This window comes from Thunnus maccoyii, chromosome 1 (assembly GCF_910596095.1).
Source record: "Thunnus maccoyii chromosome 1, fThuMac1.1, whole genome shotgun sequence".
In the NCBI taxonomy this organism is placed as follows: Eukaryota; Metazoa; Chordata; class Actinopteri; order Scombriformes; family Scombridae; genus Thunnus; species Thunnus maccoyii.
Window position 1 is genome coordinate 18,850,406 of NC_056533.1, and position 18,570 is coordinate 18,868,975.

Sequence of the window (18,570 nt, forward strand, 5' to 3'; positions counted from 1 at the left end):
TTCTATCACCGAGCTCTATTTCTGGGTGCCAGGATGTTGCTCTCAGTCGTTGAGGGCTGATGAAATCGATCCAGATTGACTTGTCATGAGGAGGAGAAAATGTATGAGCTAGACGAGGGGTGCAGAGGCCATAGAGAGAGAGAGAGGGCGGGGGGCAATGCAGAAGTACAAAAACAACCTCGTGCTCCATATGGGTCAAAAGTCAAGGAATGATTTATTCAAGACTGGGTGTTATCCCTCGTTCCCCCTCCTTCTCTCTGCTCCACCTGCCTCTCGGAAAGGAGTGAGAAACTGGAGACTGCTCAGAAGGAGCTGACTATATTTAGCTTTGGTGACCAAAGACACTGTGGTCTAACTTTAAAGTTAAAAATACAGATATCCATGTACAGTTAGATGGGCACGGTTTGCGTCACTACCACGCACCAAGCACAAGTTTTTCAGCTTGGACTTAGACTGAGGATAGAGTTCAAATGAGTCTGTAGCTGTCACCGGGTGCTTTTTCTTCACAGGAGATTATATATACATACTGGTAGCCAGATACATCCGTTAGAGTTATCCTTGTTTACCCTGTATTGGTATGACAAGTGAGTAAGTTTAACTGTGCAAAAAGATACAGAAGAAACAAAAAGTGTTCTTTTTGATTGTGAGAGTGATTCTTTTGTAGCGAATAAAGAAGCAAAGAAAGAAAGCAGGAAAGAAAGAAAGAAAAAAACAGGAAAGAAAGAAAGAAAAATAAAAAAAAAACAAAGTGAGTGAGTGTGAAAGAAAGGGAAAGATTTATGGCTGCATTTGTATGTGAAGTGGTACTAGATTTAGCTCAGTGTGTTTGGGCAGAGCTCCACTTTGCTAATTATTTTCCTGTGGCAGAGTTCTCAGCATGGAGCTCCTCTCTCGCTCTGAGAAGAGAAGCTCAGCGGTAAGTGCTTAGTCAGCCCTACTCTGGGTGTGAGATACTGTTGGGTCTCTGGTGGACGGTTGGGGAGGCGGAGCAGCATGGGACTAAGCCATCGCAAGGGCGAAGGCTTTGAGGAGAGGGCAGACCCATCACCACCCATCAGTGAAAGGAAGGAGAGCAAAATTCTACTGTTGGAAACAGAGAAGGAAAAGTCTGTTTAGTATCTCGCTCAGTCCCATTTTGACTTATCTTTGCATGTCTGCTAGAGCTGGTAGTTTACTGATTGTTTCTGAAGACCAGTAACACTATGGACATACAGTAGCTGTTATAAAAATCTATAAAGCTGCACTCATTAGCAATTAGCAATGGTATGGTCTTAAAAACTTAAAAACACATCAGTGTTGTTTCTGCACTGCCTTGATCTCTATGCCAGTCCCTCAGTCATTCAGTCCAGAGGAAAGTGTCTGCGTTCTCTGTTTATCTCCTCCCTCTCTATTTATACTCCAATGTCAAACTTGTCTTTCTTCCCATCTCTATACCCCTCTTTTTAGAGTGACACACAGCTCCTCCTCTTCTGTCTGCCCCGCTATCCTCCAAATGACTCTCCTCCTCCTCCTCCTCCCAAACACACTTACCTTCCTTCCCCTCGCCTCTGTTCCCAACGTCACTTTCCCTCCCTCCTCCTCCCTCTGCCTCGCACTGCACCTGCTTCCCTCCCGCTCTCTGCTCCCTCTCTAAACGTCACTTCCCCCCCTCCCCTCCCCTCCTCCTCTCCTCCTCCACTCCTATTCTCCCCCTCGTTAGCTTGATGAATGGCTTCACTGCAGGGAAAGTGCTGATTTTCATCCCTCTGTCTGATTTCTGCTGGCTGTTATTAATTTCAAACACTCAGAGAAAAGCAAGTGAGTCAATAAATAAGGAAATGAACACACTTCATCCTGCCATACAGCAGCTCTCACAGTCATTCACCCAGGTTACTGGTCCTATGTAGAGGCCAGGCCTGCATTTATACTGGGAGGGTTTAGCTCCGCTCTCGAATTGCAACTCGCTTCAGTATTTTGTAAAAGAAAGAATAAAAGTCGTCCGGTACCGCTGTGTCATATCAAATGTTTCTGGAGTATTTTCAGCATCTCGCTTCATTCAGACAAACAGGACCAGAGGGAGACAGAACGACGGTACAAAGTAAATAGCTCTGAAGAGACCTGCAGTGTCCCTTCTCATATTTCATCTTTCACACTAGTGCACCATTTAAGAAATGTATACAGAGAGTGACAATGGGAAGAGGGATAGATGAGATGCAGGCTGAAAGAGAACAGCAGCCGAACAGAGTTATTGCTGCACATTAAACGATGTCGTCCACACAGCGTGGCTGGGGCTCTATCTCTAAGTGCACATTACTTACATTCCAGGCTTAATGCATTGTGTTTGCCCGTTAACATCAAACGCAAAATAGCCTCTGAGATGATACGACACCCTTTTTCTTGCTATCAGACGGGAACGCTCGCGCCAAGAGTTGCTATTCTCTATTTTATGTATTTAATTAAAACGAGGGTATTTAATCACACCAGGATCACCATAATGCATGCACAGACACAGAAATTAAAGCCCCAGCTATCATTAGGCTGTTTACAAAGTGTTAAGATAAACAGTCTGGTTGAGTACATGTCTTCAACACATACGCATGTCCTCTGTTGTGTGGTCTGTGCTCTTTAGCTATACGGCTTATGTTCCCTTGGCTAAGGGAATTAACACAATATTTGGTATCACATTAATAGTAACACATACAGATTTCCTCGGGACCAACACTTCCTTAATTTTCTGGTATATTCCCGACACCTCGCTAATTTATTGATTTCACAGGACTGTCTTATTGAATCAGTGTACGGTATGAATATGTTTCTGTGAGAGAAACTGAATTACAATAAAGAGAAGGGTGCTTTGCTTCTCATGTTAGGTGTAGTGTGAAAGTAAAAGCGCTGCTCTTTGCCCTTTGAGTCACAAAAGGTGTGGATTTCCATTTACAAGAAAGGAGAACATGTGTAAGATGGAGATGTTAGAGTTAATTTTCTTACCCAATGTCAGTACTGCAAGGTACTTTGTTTCAGTATCTCAAGTATTATTTGTGCCAAGAGTTGTGGTTTGACAACTTTGGCACTTGATGTTTTTCCCCGAGATCTGTTGCATCCGTCACAGACTGAATATACAGCATGTGAGAATAAAACAAAGTTAGAGTAAAATAGAGTTTTTTGCAGTGTATATCTCACTGAGTCTCTGTCATTCCTCATTTAATATATAAATAAATAAAATATAGCAAAGGCTCAGCGTCAAGATATCCAAACTTTTGTTTTGTGAACTGGCTTCATTATTGGTATGGATATAGGATGAGATGAGGAAAGAGGAGAGGAGAGGAGAGGAGAGGAGAGGAAAGGAGACTGTATTAGTAACTGCAGGGGTAGTGGAGCCTGTATGTCTGCTTCATGGCTCTGTGAGCGCAGACATAACTATTGTGTTTACAAGGCTGAGTTGCTCTTATTGTTAAATTATTGGGGTGGGGGTGCGTTAAAGGAGGAGGAACAGAGAGAAGGGGTGCAGGGGGAATAAATATTTGTTCCTCTCTCTCATAGTTCTGGTTAACCAGGCTGAGGAATGCTCTTTGCGTTTTATAATTACAGAGTTTGGGGCAGTGTCACCCTTGGAGAGTACATGGCCTCAGAGACTTGAGAGAGGGAGGGTAGTGACCGGGCCCTGAAGTGTGGAAGGCTGAGGAGTGGCACACTTCTGCATGTCGCTGCTGTCAGGCATGTTAAGTTAATGGCCATGTGTCTTGAGGTTACTCTCTCAAGTGCAACACAGGCACGCCAGGCCAGACCAAGCTGTGAACTCTGTTGGTCACCTCGCTGTCATCTTTTTGTTGGTTTGGAAGGGAGTGTGACCCCTGGGAAAGAATGTTGTGGCAGAGAAAAAAAAAAAAAACAGAAGATCTCACGAGAGACCCACAACCCTGCTTCGCTCGCTTTTTCTCAGTATTAAGGAAACTGTCTTTTCTCTCTCACACTCACTTGCACATCCTCTTTATTGAACATACTCAATATCTCTACTGCTCTGCAATGCTCTTATGGTTTTTCTCTCTCTCTCTCTCTCTCTATGCGACCTGGCCATTAAAGGAGAGCGATGAGTTCACAGCTGATAGTCTCTGGTGTAGGATGACATTATCGGAAGCGGCTGCATATAGATACTAAAAAAAAAAAAAAAAACAGAAAGAAAATACTATGGCACACTTCTCTCAGTATAAACTTCTGTCTGCTTGGATTACAATAATGACCCCTGACAAACCATAATAAGACACATGCATCTCTATGGATACTAGCCATGACCAGAGGAATGGCCCCTGTGTTAACTGTCCAACTGGACAGTTCTGCAGTATGAGACTCTTGTTAGCAAAAGTTGTGTGTCCTTAAACCAAAGGTCATGGTAGAAAAAAAACAAAAAAACAAAAAAAACATAAAGATACAAGCAAATGCATTCTCAATATACAACCCAGTATGCCACAACTGCCATTAGTGAGAGGGATGTGAAAGGAGGGTGATGGAGAGGGACAAAGCTTTTCCTCCATCCCTGCGGCTGAAGTGGAATAGTTGTGGTGACGGGTTGTGACAGCTGAGGGAGCGAGGGAGCAAGAGGGGAGTATCACTCCAAAATCCCCAGGAAACACAGAGGAGGAAACAAGTAATTTAGGATGAACTGCCTGCTGTAGCCTCTCTCAGGCCGCTTGTTTCTGCTGTCTTTCAGACTTTTGAGCATACACAGAGTCGCATGTGAACAAGTCTCTTTCGCTCTGACACTCACACTCACACACTTACTGTAGGAATCCTTTTATTAACTCTCTAGTCACTACATTATCATAATGATTCAGCCAATAAGTATTAATACTGACTCCTTGACTCAATCCCTTGAGTCAAAATTAGACATACATCAAACACACGCCATCCCTGAATCAGATGCATACAGGACCAGCACACTGACTCTCATTTCCTTCTCCCGTCTCTTGATAGTATCCCTAATAGACCTCTCTCTCAGTGGCACACTACTGATGCAACATTCACCTACTATTGCTTTAATGAGATGTCTGCAGTTGAGTGTGTGTGTGTGTGTGTGTATGAGTGTGGGTGCATGCGTGTGTTTGCCTGAGAAAGAAAGATGTTAGCGATCCTTGTGGCCCTGTTTATCTCCACCCTTGTGTTGGTGTAGAGGGAGGTCAGAGGCAGGGCTGCCTGTATCCATCTCCATTCCCACGGCTGCTGTCTCACAGGCACAGTGGTCACAGGAGGATGAAAAAGACTATGGATTTTTTTTTTCTTCTCTCCTCCTCCCTACACTCACCAGAGCAGGAAGATTAGACACAAGATGAGCACAGCCTGGCCCATTCAAAGCAGCTTTAAGCCCGACACTGGAAGCATCTGACCCGAGATCTCTGGTTCACGGAGCACACAAGACATACAAACACACACACGCACACAAGATTTCTTGGTTCAGTTTTCTGGTTCAAAGCTTGGTCATATAGTGCCTGGGTGTTAAACACTGACTCTATGACCTCTGTGCATTAACACATTCAGGTACACATCCAACCACGCACTGACGCACGCATGAAACACTGACAGAAATAAGCACTCACACTCACTTCTCAGGAGCCCCAGATGGAGGCTGGCAGTTTCATGTGTATAAAAAGATATTTTAGGGAAAACTTGATAGACAATGAGGTGAAGCGAGTCAGGAGGGAGGAGGAGGGGAGCCATACGGGGCGGGAGAGTGAGAGACAGAGAACTTGATGCAGGCAAAGAGAAACCGGGAGATAGAATTTATAATACTGCTGCCCTCACAAGCAATTAGAATAATTCTGCTTTAATTTGAGAAAAGCCTGAGCTGTCTTATCAGTTTTCAGATAAGTCTCCTCCTCCTACTCCTCCTCTTCCTCAACCAGAACACACGAGAGGCCCTCATGACTGAAAACTGACACAGCGAACACTGATAGCTGCTACCATATGCCTCCCCTCCGCTCAGTTTCTTTCACTTGCCGCTTTAGTTCGTGCACAAACACGTACAGACGCATGCACTCACACACTCACATGCATAAGCACGCACGCACAGGTCAGTCAAGGGGCAGTACGAAGTTTCTGAAAGGGCAGCAGTCACATCTAAAAGTGAACACCCAGTCAACTGTGAGCTTGTCATGTTTCTTGTTTGTTTCCCAGAGTATTTTGGGAAATGTACTTTTGCTATTTGTGTGTGTGATTTTTATCATATAGCATAACGTGTTTGTTCAAAAATCATGTATGTTTTGGTTCAGGCACAATCGCTCTCACTCTATTTCTCACCTCTGCTCAACTGAGAGATAATTGTTAAGCGTTTTGCTTCCTAATTGAAACCAGGGGTGGAAATTTTTCTAAAAAAAAAAAAAGAAAAGAAACACACTGACAGAAAGAGAGGGAGAGGAGGGTGAGCGTACACTAGAAAAAAGTGTGGGCGGGTAGGAAAGCAAAACTAAAAAGAGAGTGAAACTTAACCTTATGCTCTATTTATTTACAGGGATTACTTGCTAAATTAAAAATAGCAGCAGATAATACTCAGGTAGTAGGACGCAGTGACAGACACTGCTAAAAAATTAATTGGCCAGAGTGACATGATGGGCGAGGTATTTTGCAAACATTCAAACATGTATGATGCAGATGGAACTCTATCAAGTCTAACAAGGTAGGCCTTTGAGGAACCAGCAGCTCAGGATTCTGAGGTTATAGTGAGATTGTTTTAACAGAGACAGATTCTGACAGACACTGTTGATGCTGTTCTTGATAGTTGATGTGATATGACAACTTACTACATACTTTCTGCTGCTTTATATAAACAATTGTGGCAGAAAATGGCAAGTGGCAGTTATGGATGAGTGATTGTGTGTCGCATGATGACACTGTGTGTGTTAGGTTGCATGGTTTCAGAATGTTGGGTCAGGTGTGAAACAGGGGCCTCCTACCGTTATTCACACCTGACTCCCAAACTGCCTTAGTCAGTATGCATCTGTGAAAGATATAGAACAGAAACAGAATAAGAAAAAAAAGAGAAAATCATATAGAGAGAGCTCTTTCCGAGACTGGTATGTTACCATGACACATCTGGTGTGTGCTGTTAAATAACAATGTAGAGTGTTTTCTAATGATATAAATTTTTGATAAAAAATCTATTAAATAACCTGTTCCCATGTACTGGGGTGTAAAACTTGTGAGTATCTGTCTACCTGTGTCTGCCTATGGAAAGCTTTATTGGGCATGCCCAGAGAAAGGCGGCAAGGTGGCAGCATGTATGCGTCATTTGGGAGGTTTGCTGTTTGTCACGGACACACAGAGGGCGACGTTCCAGTGAACAGGAGGTGGGTGCAGTGACATAAGCAGGGCGCAGTGCCCTTACCATACACGATATTCTCACAACACCTACATATGGAGGGGTCAAGGGCGTGCACACACTGACTCACACCCACACACACACACACACAGACACACACGTACTATCTAAAACATTCAACAAAAAGTATATTAACCTTCTGTCATTTGCCATTTTAAGATCTTGCAACGTTTCCTTGCCTTGTCATATTGTACGTTTTTCAAAGTGAATACATCTTTTGTCAGGCTGTGAGCACCTACAGTACAACACAGAGTGCTTCTGGTTGCATACACTTGGCAGCATCCTGCGCACACACTGTGTGAGTGCTGTAAATAGCCCGAGTGTGTCGTGCATCTCTGCTGTGTTTGGACCTATTTTAGAGCTGACACAGGAAACAGGGCCATTCTGACAGCCACCCTGCCAGCCGGTACTGCACACAGCAGCCCCGGAACCTTCTGTCATGCACACACACACACACACACACACGTATACACGTGCATGTTCACACACAAACACTCAGACACACACATACACACAGACAGACTGGTTTTTTCCATGTTAACAACCTACCAGTGCTTCATCCACCTCATAGACTTCCTCTCATCACACTGCTCTCTTCTAGTGTTCCAAAACACATCAACTGGAAAGACCTTTAACACAAGCACCCTGCTGTGTCACTCGGTGCTCTCCTGTCCTCCACATGTCCCCCATCTTGCCTTTAGTATTGTACATCTCAAACCGTGAGGTGCTGGGGTGATTTCACTTTTGAGCCAACCAGAAAGAATCTAGCTGCTTTGCCTGTGTTATATATCCCTGCATAATACGCAAAATGATAACTGGCAGAGGGGAGCTCAATTACCCAAGACACAGGTTTCTGCTTTCAGCTGCATGAGACAGCTGGAGTTCTGGCACTGTATATAGAGCTAATTTAGAGTCATGTTGTTTTCTGCTATTCTGGTTTATTGTTTCTGTGCTGTTCTGAATTGTTTTTTTAAATTTTGTTTTTGTATTTTCGTCCACCAAGGTGATGTAATTCAATCCAGTATTTTGGTAATTTACTCATTTGCTAAATATTTTGAGGGACTCAGAAGCTCCGACTCAGTGACTTTAAACCTAAATGAAGCTGCATCAGTGATGTGACAATGCTAGCTCATTTAGAGACCGTTAGCATACAGACATAAACGCTTCTTCAAAGGCTGTAGCAGAGCCGCACTTACCAGCCTCTTATATTTTGGGAGGAAGATAAATTCTGCAGGCTGCCTCTGCCTTCCTATGTAATTATGTGCATGGTGATGTGCTTTTACAGCCTGCCTAACAGTCGGAAATTATCTGCTGGAAATGAAGTCCAATTAATTGTGGCACTTTGCAGGCGTACGTGTGTGCAGAAACACTGTAATGACACTTAAAGGGAAATTGGCTCCTGTTGAAATATTTAATAAATAAGTTGCGAGGTGAAACTGCCTTGTATGATACTGACAAAAGTGGCTTGTTACTTACTGTTACTGTTACATACAGATACACTCAAACTTACCGCTCCCTTTCATTTCAATGAGCCACTCAGATGTGAGGAGTTAGATAAAAGTCGGAGGTGTAACACAGGCTAGTGGTTTATGACACATAGCTTATAACGTGACGTCACAGGTTCGATTCTAGCCATGGACCTTTGTTGCATATCACCCAGACTTAACCCATATTTCCTGGCAAAATCGGCTACTGAATATAAGCAGAAATACCAGAAAAGATCCTTTTTCAAAAAATAGAAAGTGTAAAATTGGTATGAAATAACAGTCAGATAAAATGATTTTGATTAAGGAATCGGTACAAACTATCGATATAACCTCAAATGGGAAAGTCTATAAAAGGAGACAGCAGTCTTTTAGGGTCAGTGACATTTTGTGTCACGCCACGATAGCTCCCTATTGTAGGACACACTGATGAGTCAGCACTTTTGCAAAATAGCACCTTTTGTTTTTGACCCGGGGAGTCTGGGTGTTCTGCCCAGAACTATTATCCAGACACAGCCCATTAATGAATTAGATTTTTCTCTAAAAATGTTTCATTTATTACTTGTTCCATAATTGTATTCATTTTCTCAGTGTTATTCTGAATATTTTAGAGTCTTTTTTATTAAATTACTTAATTTAACCTAGAAGCAAACAGTTACTTTTAAAATGCACACATTCTAATTATTTTTTAAATATAATCCTCAGTGTACAGTAGGAAAATACTGCATATTGTAATCAGAGCTTCTAACCGAAACAACATCTATTGACGTTGATTCGGCTTATTTGCTCAAGGGCCCCTCAGCAGCAGCTGTTAAAAGCTGTTGACTCATTGGTTTTTCACAGGAAATGAGAGGATTTGAACCTGGAACCAACCACCCAATCACAGGCATAATTCTTTAATGATTAAGTTGCTTCTACAGTCCCCGCCAAAATCCCCAAGTAACAGCAGTTGTATTGACATTTTGCTAAATCTGGACATTGTCGATTGCTTTTTGCTTATGTATTATTTATCAGTTTTGAAGTATATAAAGGCTTTTCCTTTAAATGTAATGCATTCCCAGACAACCCATTCTCACATCAAAATGTGCACAGTGCAAAATGTTTTAGTTTCACAATAACGGCTCTTAAATTGAGATGCCTATGAGAAATAATTAAAACTGATGGCCTTTACATTAACCTATCATACTGTTGAGTTATCAAGGACACTTTTAATGTTTTTGTCTTGAGAAATATTAAAGATATCATTAAAAGAAAACCTTAACATGGTGACAGTGAGGAAAATACTTCCGGGCGGGTCCTCAGCTCAGCTAATCACAAAGCTTCAAATTCGGGATTTCAAATTCAATTCATCCCTGAGACGCTCTAAAATCTACATTTTTTATTGAAAGAACATCATCAAACAGTTACATAAAATAACACAAATAACATAACAGCTCAGATAACTGCACAACGCAGAGACAATGATTCAAACAACCAACTACGTGGTTTCAGTGATAGCAGTCCATAGTAACCACCATAGCAACGATAGAAAGCCTGAGAAAATGAAAGTAAATCATCATAAACATTCACTGAAAAGGAAATCAGCCATATTTGTTTGTTTTCACAGACAGAAACTTGACACGTCACGTGACGTGGACGCAAGCCAACAGAAAATAATAGGCCAAAAAAAAGTGGGCATCCCACAATTTTAGAGCCATTATTGTGAGACTAATACGTTTTGCGCTGTGAACCAACGTAGCTATTACACATTTTGATGTGAGACTGTGTTGTCCCCAAGTGAGAAGCCATCTTCATAATGCAGGGTTATGTTTGAAACACTCTTGAACATCACATCCAGGTTTTCTCAAATACGTGTGTGTTTACATTCGCCTCCACATGAATACTTATTTCATGTTTATAACGCTCACATCCACTTGTTCATTACCTTAGGTCATTCTGCTCTGCTTGGTTACACACAACAGTTCTCCGATCAGTGTTTGTGTGTGTCTGTCCGTCTGTGTTGTTTTGTTGGGGCCTACTATAGCCCCATTCCGCTCGGCAGTATGGGACATAAATGGCAGCGGAGTGGTGTGAGTGTCAGCCGGAACGTGTGCTTGGCAGGCAGCGGCTATGCTATTAGCAAGCGCTAACAGTTTTATTATTAGAAAATAAACGGTGCGCTGCAAAACTCTGAATGTTATTAGCACCTCACCATCTGGGTCTGACAGCTGTGTTCAGCCACCATCATGGCTGAACTGCTAACGGCTATATCTGAAATCTCCGCTCTTTATCTACAGTACTTTCACACTCGTTCTCTGTCGTTGTCTCTTCCTCTCTTTTTCTCTCTTGCTATCTCTCTTTCCTGCTCCTGTCGGTGTGTCTTGCAGAAATTAAAGATAACTGGGTGGATAATAAGCGAGAACAGACAAACACCTTTATTTCTTCGCCTCTGACAACAAGAGAAATCAAACAAGCTTAGTGTTTGTGGTCAGTGAAATGAGCATTTTGCCTTGTATGCATGTGTTTCATTTGTGATGGTATATATAAGAGCAAAAACAAAAATATTGAGAAGGAAAACCACAAAAATAAATCTGCCGTTCACATCTCTAAAGGATGTTAACAATAAGTCATAATGCTTCAGAAAAAAAGAGTTTTATTGTGTGCTTGCTTGCATGTCTGCTTTTGCATGCACGCACTTTTTTTTCCCTCTTAACTTCTGACATTAGTTTCTTTCGATGCACATGCATATCAGAGTGTGTCTGTAAGAATACCCTTTTTTAAAAAAAATCTTTTTCTGCATGTGTGTTTTTCTTCCCCGATCACACCGCTTTGCAGGGCTTTATTTAAACAGATAACCTGCTACTAGAGGCCCCCAGCATCCCCGAAACCTCCTAACTCCCCTTCTTGCCTCCCAGTCTCTCACAAACCCCGGCAGAAGGAGACACCTCCAGAAATTAACACTATTATTGCAGACACTGCAGAAACGCCTACCCTGCAGTGATTCTTTCTCCAACAGAAAAATACTTTTCTCCAGTAAAACAGGCCAACTCCTTCTAGGGGTGCGTCTCCCGCTCTCTACCTAATCTACATGCATACTTACCTTCCTTATATTTAGGGACGTCGCTACCAAGCAGCGTGAAGGACTCTGGATGGCACAGGAATCTATTTCACATATAGATGCACAGGGCTAGCGTACAGGCATAGGATATAGAGCAGGGAAATAGTGTATTTTCAATTTCACCCACCCTCTTTCATATTTTTCCATGGTTATCCACTTTCTAATTCTATTTATTTGAGTGTTCCTTCACTGTCTGGTGGGTTTAGAGACCTTAAAGCAGCTTGAAAATAGATAAAGTCTCTTCTTATTGTTTTTGATTACTTTTTATGACTCATTTTCATTTTGGCCTCAGCAGGCAGTAACAAGTATTCAACACCAGAAGAAGCACTAAGGCCCCTGCCAGTTTTAAACAAGTCTTCTTTTCTTTCTTTCTTTCATGAAACAGAAAGGGATTTTTTTTTTTTTAAATTTATAAATAATATAATCTTTCCCACAAGTAGCAAAGTCAGAAAAATCATAAATGTCAGTCTCTTAGCTGTAATCTTGATTCATAGACATCAGGAATTTATATCGGCTACGATATCTCCCACTTGGTGAAAAGAACTACAGAGGTGTCAACAGACTGCTGGCAAATGAGTTGACCACATAATGAACACAAAAAAAAACAATTCTCCTAATTAATCGAGAGCTTTTAACTGTTAACTGAGCTGTTGTATCTGGTTTCACTTGTTCATGAACCACCTCAAATACATATCCCATCAAAAATAGCTAATTTAGGCTTTTTTTAAATGCTGTGACTATAAGGTTGCAGGATAACCGTCTGGGAAATATGCACTCTTGAGTCTAACAGGAAATTTCCCTGCCTTTCCCATTCTTCCACCATTGCGTGAATGCAGCATAATAAAAAAAAAATCCTGAAGCTGCTTCTCATATCATAGCTGGACAAATAGTGACATGACCAGTAATTATCATAAATGTGCAGGGCTTTGGATCCAATTTTTTTTAAGCACTACATGACAGAACATGAAAGAATAAACATTGTGCTCTCTGACACAAAGAAGTCTGTGTCCAGTTTATTGTTAACGGAAGCAACTCTTAATCATTGCTTTTGATGCACAAATTACAACCTCTGTTGGCTATTTGGGAAAAAGTGGTTCATTTTTAAGTCTTCAAGAGTAGTTTCTAGACTTGTGATCCATTCTGTTTTGGTGTAGAACTTTGCTCTAATTTGGAATAATTATGGGACTGGACATCTGGATACAACAAAGGGAGCAATTTACAGATTTATGTCAGAGTGAATACTAAACAAATGAGTCACTGGCAGAAGAAGAAAAAAAAACTATTGGGCTCTAGACCTGTTGAAATACATAAAACAGCACCAACAGTATGCCGGTATTTTCTTCAGCAGTGCTTGCGTTGAGTCTGAACAAACACTTTCTGAAATGGTATCAAACACCCTGCAAGCAAGCACATTCATTTCACTCTGCCTGAGGTTTGCAAAGGGACCATTTCTTTTTGATGATGTGTGTATTTGAGTGTGTGTGTGTGTTTATACAGCTAAATGTACACATCTGTGTGGTTAATGCACTTGACTTGAGCCTGACCACAAATCAAAGTGATGGCTGGTGAGTACCACATAAGAGAACATAAATGAAGCAGGTAAGTGTTGAGATCAAACAGACCTTCCCCCGGTTGAAAGCTCCCCCAGAGGGCAGGGGGGCTGCAAAGCACTGCTCAGTGTACGTCTCATGTAGTGGAAGTGGCGCCCAAACTGCTAACGAGGTGATAACACGGTACAAACGTTAAGTTATTAAGATGAGAAAAAAAAGAGCAGTTATGTCACTTTTATTTGCTCTTTATGTGTGTAACCGTGTGTGCTGTTAAAGTATTTAAATGCTTCTTCAGTATGTATATAAACACAGAATATGATTTCAGTACATCGGTTGCTATAATATCTTAAGCTGGAACCAAGATCAGAGCTGAAGTAGTCCAAACACAGCAGACAATGGGACTCTGAGGAGAAATGAGGAATGGCATTGATGAGAAGTTTCTGTCACTGAGCTGGCTGGGAGCCAGAACTTAATGTGGACTGTGGAGTGTTAGAGTTTGACAAGACTGAACGCTGTTTGTCTGACAGCCAGCTTACTGCTCTGTATCTGAGACCAGATTATATCCAGACCCCTTCTGCTTCCACGTTTTCTGTTTTTTTTTTTTTTTAAATTGCAGTGTGAGGTTTTCTCTGCTCTCCTCTCTTCTCTTGTGTTCTTCAATCAGTCATCGGTCAAAGTTAGCTAGACATGTTTAGACTTTAGATCTGTCATCCAGTCCTTGTTCTTCACTTGTTGTTGTCCCACCCTCTTTATCTTTACCTTTCCTTTACACCCAACAGCCCAGTTATTCCCCACCGGGGGTACTTTCTCTGTCTCATGCTGTCATTGTCTAATTCACCTTAGGTAGTCACTGCCTGTCCAGGAGCTGTGTTTTAACTCACTCTATTATTATCTATTAATGACAGAGTGGCAAAATCAAAGGCAGCTTTATAACAGTAATTCCTTCGATAGCCAAATTGTTCTGTGGGAGAAATACTGACTTTTCTTGTCTATTGTTCCTGTGGTACAAATTCCACCACACAGCGATAAATACAATAGCGTTAAGCTTCCTCTTCTCACCTTCTAGGTTGTTGTCAGTGTAATACTCCAAAGTTATTTAGTTATCGAGGATAGATTTGATATTATGTCTCTGTGTGTGCAGGTATGAAGGAGGTGTATGTCGTGAGCACTGCATTGAGAAAATGTTATTACATAAATGGACTATGCAAGACAAAGACTTTGATATTATCATAATTAAAAGTGAACAGCACCATATGGTGAGTGAGAGGAGCTGCACATAAACAATCAAACTGAAAGCCTTTCAGTGAACAGAAATACATGAAATGCTCATTTTTCAGCCAGATGAACTGACAAAGTCTAAATCTACACTTTTCCATAACCTTCTCCTCTCCTCTCCTCTCCTCTCCTGTATATGAGTGCATGCCTGGTCAGTGCCCTGGACCTGCTAGGGGTCTACAGTATGCTCCAGGAATAGTCCAGTCACGTGGCCTGCTCTGTGGGATCTGTTCCCCTGGCAGGAAGCTGTTATATGGTTACAGTTATTTTTGTTGTCTGTCTGGGGATAGTTTTTACTGCGCTCCAGAGGATCAATAATTGTCATAAAAAGACTGCGTCACCCGGTGCCCTCTTTGAGCAGGACAGGGAGGTGGTGTGTGTAGGTTAGGGAGACGGGTGCGCACGTGTACATTTCTGACTGTTTATAAATACAGTCTATACATGTGTGAGAGTGATTTGTGTGACATTTGCAGCTACATTGAGATGAGATGGGGTGTGATTTGACAAGAAGTGCTTGAGGTTTATTCTAATGTCTGTGGAAATTGTGAAATATACGTGTTACGTGGAAGGAAATGAGTTGTCGACAGTGTGGTATGTGAGGTTGTGAGGTGTTTTTAAATGTGTTACTGTGACTGACCGATGTCCTTATATCAAATGTCCTGTGTCATTGAGTTGAACAGCGTGCTGCTCTCCTGCGTTGTTTTAAGTCAATTTTATTTATACAGCCCAAAGTTACAAATTTGTCCAACATTTGATACGCTCTATTCTTTGACTCTTTTCGAACTCCAGCTCTGCTACACACTGCCCTGTACATCTTTGACCTCCTTTGTCTGTCTGCTCTCCTGTCTGGAAGGCCACACCGCATCCCTGTCCGTAGCATGTCTGCAGAGTATCTGTGTCTTTCCTATAGCTCGTCTACTGTAAACAGTATATGTGCCACCGTAGCCCTGAAGCTGCAGTCAGCCCTGGGGACTCAGAGAGGAGGTCCTATAACAGCACAGGCAACGGAAGCTGGCTCCCAGCTAATTGGTTCCTGTGTTAGCGGCACACAGAGACGGTGTCAGAGTCAGCACTTTCCCTCCCTCTTCCCTTGTTCCCTCTCCTTTTCCCTTTCTCCATCCCTCCCCGCTTGCCTGCCAGCCACAGATGCCGCAGGTTTGACATCCCTTCAGGACACACGCCTGTGCTAATATGTACATTGCTGGGTGTTTGTGTTGTTGACAGAGAATCTGGGCGTGCCGCTGCCACTGCCGGTTTGACAAATACGTGAATCCAAACTGCCACAGTAAAAACAATTTTAGAAATGTAGTAAAAAAAATTAAATATTATGTGTTCAAAGGACAAAAAATAAATGAGGAAAGTGAAAAATTTGTCCTTTCTTGTGTTTCGCTGTCTGTTCCTTATTGCTTATCCATCCATCACCTGCAATCTTGTCTGTCATTGTCTTCTTCTGTCCTTTGTATCTGTCTCAACCCACAGCCACAGCCCACTCCACGGGCATAGCAGATGAAGGTCACTATGTAACTGTGTTTATGTCGCCCCTCCCCCCCAAACATACACCACCTTCCTTCCACTGATGGCCCCAATGACAGGGGAAGGTAGACTCTAGTCCAGGTAATCACAACTTGTAAGTGTAATGTGTGTGTGTGTGCATGGATGCTTCCTCTCTGTTTGTGTGTGTGTGTGTGTGTGTGGCTTTTCATACTGTGAGAGGAGACGACTGTGAAGTGTCTCCCACTGTGTTGGAGTGGATCTGAAGAAAGCAGACCCTTTCCTGCTCTGATCACATAGTAGGTATCTGGCAGACCACAGGCTGCTGTTGAGTGTTTATCATCGCAGGATGTCCTCTCACGAACACACTCAAACTTTGTGAGCTTTGCGCTAGCTTGAACTCAAAAACCATCTTCTTCTATAATCTCATGGTTCTGCCAGGGGGTAAATATGTCTGTACTGTTCTTTCATGGTAGTTTAGAGTAATGGGGGAGAATTTCATATACATTGCAGTCATGTAATTTTGAGTACATTTTGAATGATGATTTGGTTACTGTGGTCCAGTATTATTGTCTCTGCTCAACCTTGTGTTATACAACTTATGTTTTCTATACTGCTAATCTGCCTTGCTATTTGAGTAATGCAGAAAACATAATTGCATCTTATGTGTTGTGAGGTTTAGGGCACTAAAACGCTTGTTTTGTCTGGTTATGTTTAGGGAAAACATGTGGTTTGGCTTAAATATTAAAAGCACATTCCGGTGAATGCTTCAAGACAATATTGACTTTTTAAAAATATCTATATTTATTTAATATCTAAGATCACAATCTTTTCCTAGTTTGAGCTCTATAAAAACATTACTCACGATTTAGTAGCATTGAGTTGATAGACAGTGAACATTTTGCAGATATGTTCACTATGACCGCTTTGTGTTCAATATATCGTTTTCCTCATGGCATTACGTTACCTACAAAATGCATTTGCTAATGAAATTTAGTCGTACATGAAGATGATTTTTTAGGAGACTAGGTTGCTCCGCTGAGACGAATCTTCTACAAAAGACTGCGACCTCTGTGATGGAGTCTTGTGTGACGCCACTAGACGCCTTGTGTGATAGACCCTTGTCTCCTGTCACACTCTTTTACAATCGCTGTGGTCTCTTTCCAGCTTGTCGACTCCAGTGATGACCTCCTCTATGAGGGTGGCAGCCCAGGCGTGGCCCCTTCTCTGCCCCCACTGCATTAAACATTGATGGACTTGAAAGGGAAGGCTGGAACCTGTCTCCAACTGTGGTCTGGCCCTCGCCTATAGAGTCTCTTCTCTGTCTGCAACCTGTCTCCTTTCAATTTCTTTCCCCCTTGTCGCAATTTATATCTATACCGCTGCTATGGTTGTTTGAATGTGGTCGAATGAAGTTTTCTGCTGCAAGTGTTGCTCAGTGTAAGGAGACACATTAAATCTCAAGAAATGAGAGTGATAAGTGTCTGTTGCTGCCTGTGGCCAGTTGTGCAGCAGTGAGACGTGACTTCCTGGAAATGACTCTGTGTGTGTATTTGATTCCTGTATTCGCATCACTGTCTATGTGTGGTGCATTTATGTTATGCATTATGACTCTTACCACAGAGCACAGATATATGAAAGGAAGTGGTAGGAGACATAAGACAGCAATACTTTCCTTCCTTTATCAGTGTGTTTCTCTGTGTGTTTCTGTGTGTGTGTGTGTGCATGTTCCAGTACTGCTGCATAACATCAAAGCATGATCTTAACATTTTGGTATCACTTCGTTTTCTCAAAACCTAGAAACATGTTGGCTTAATTAAGACACAAGAACACCTCCACATAATTAAATAACTGGCTTAAAATAGAATTAAAACATGAGTACATTCTGAGTATTAATAAGGACATGTTCACTTCGCTCAGTTGCTGCTACAAAAATCTACAGGTTCAGCAGAACAGCTTATAGCGTCCCAGAGAAATCCCAACACCAACAGATCCAAGGGGGATTTTGTTGCCTCCACCCTACCTCACCCATCCTTACCCTGCAGCCTTGCCCTGGGAGATCTGCCCCACAACCAACAAGTGGTGGAGTTCAGCAGCATACCAGACCTGATACTGAGTCCTGTCAAGACTGTAAATGTATTTATAGAGTGCAATGTGAGCTGGGCACGGGTATTAGACTGTGGGAGAATGAGTTGTTGTAATGTAGCATGTGTGAGAATCGATATCTGACGTTTGTGCATGTGAATATGCAAAGTCTCGAGTCAGGCACGTCTGCATTTTCCTGTGTGTGTGTGTGATCGTACAGTGTGTTTGCTTGTGTGGTTGTTT

General features: G+C 42.1%; 1 protein-coding gene across 4 annotated transcripts in view; it reads left to right on the top strand.

Annotated features, from left to right (window-relative positions):
- mafa (v-maf avian musculoaponeurotic fibrosarcoma oncogene homolog a (paralog a)) overlaps nt 1–18,570 on the top strand; it is a 77,264-nt gene that overhangs the window by 12,809 nt on the left and 45,885 nt on the right. The gene's annotated exons all lie outside the window — the stretch shown is intronic.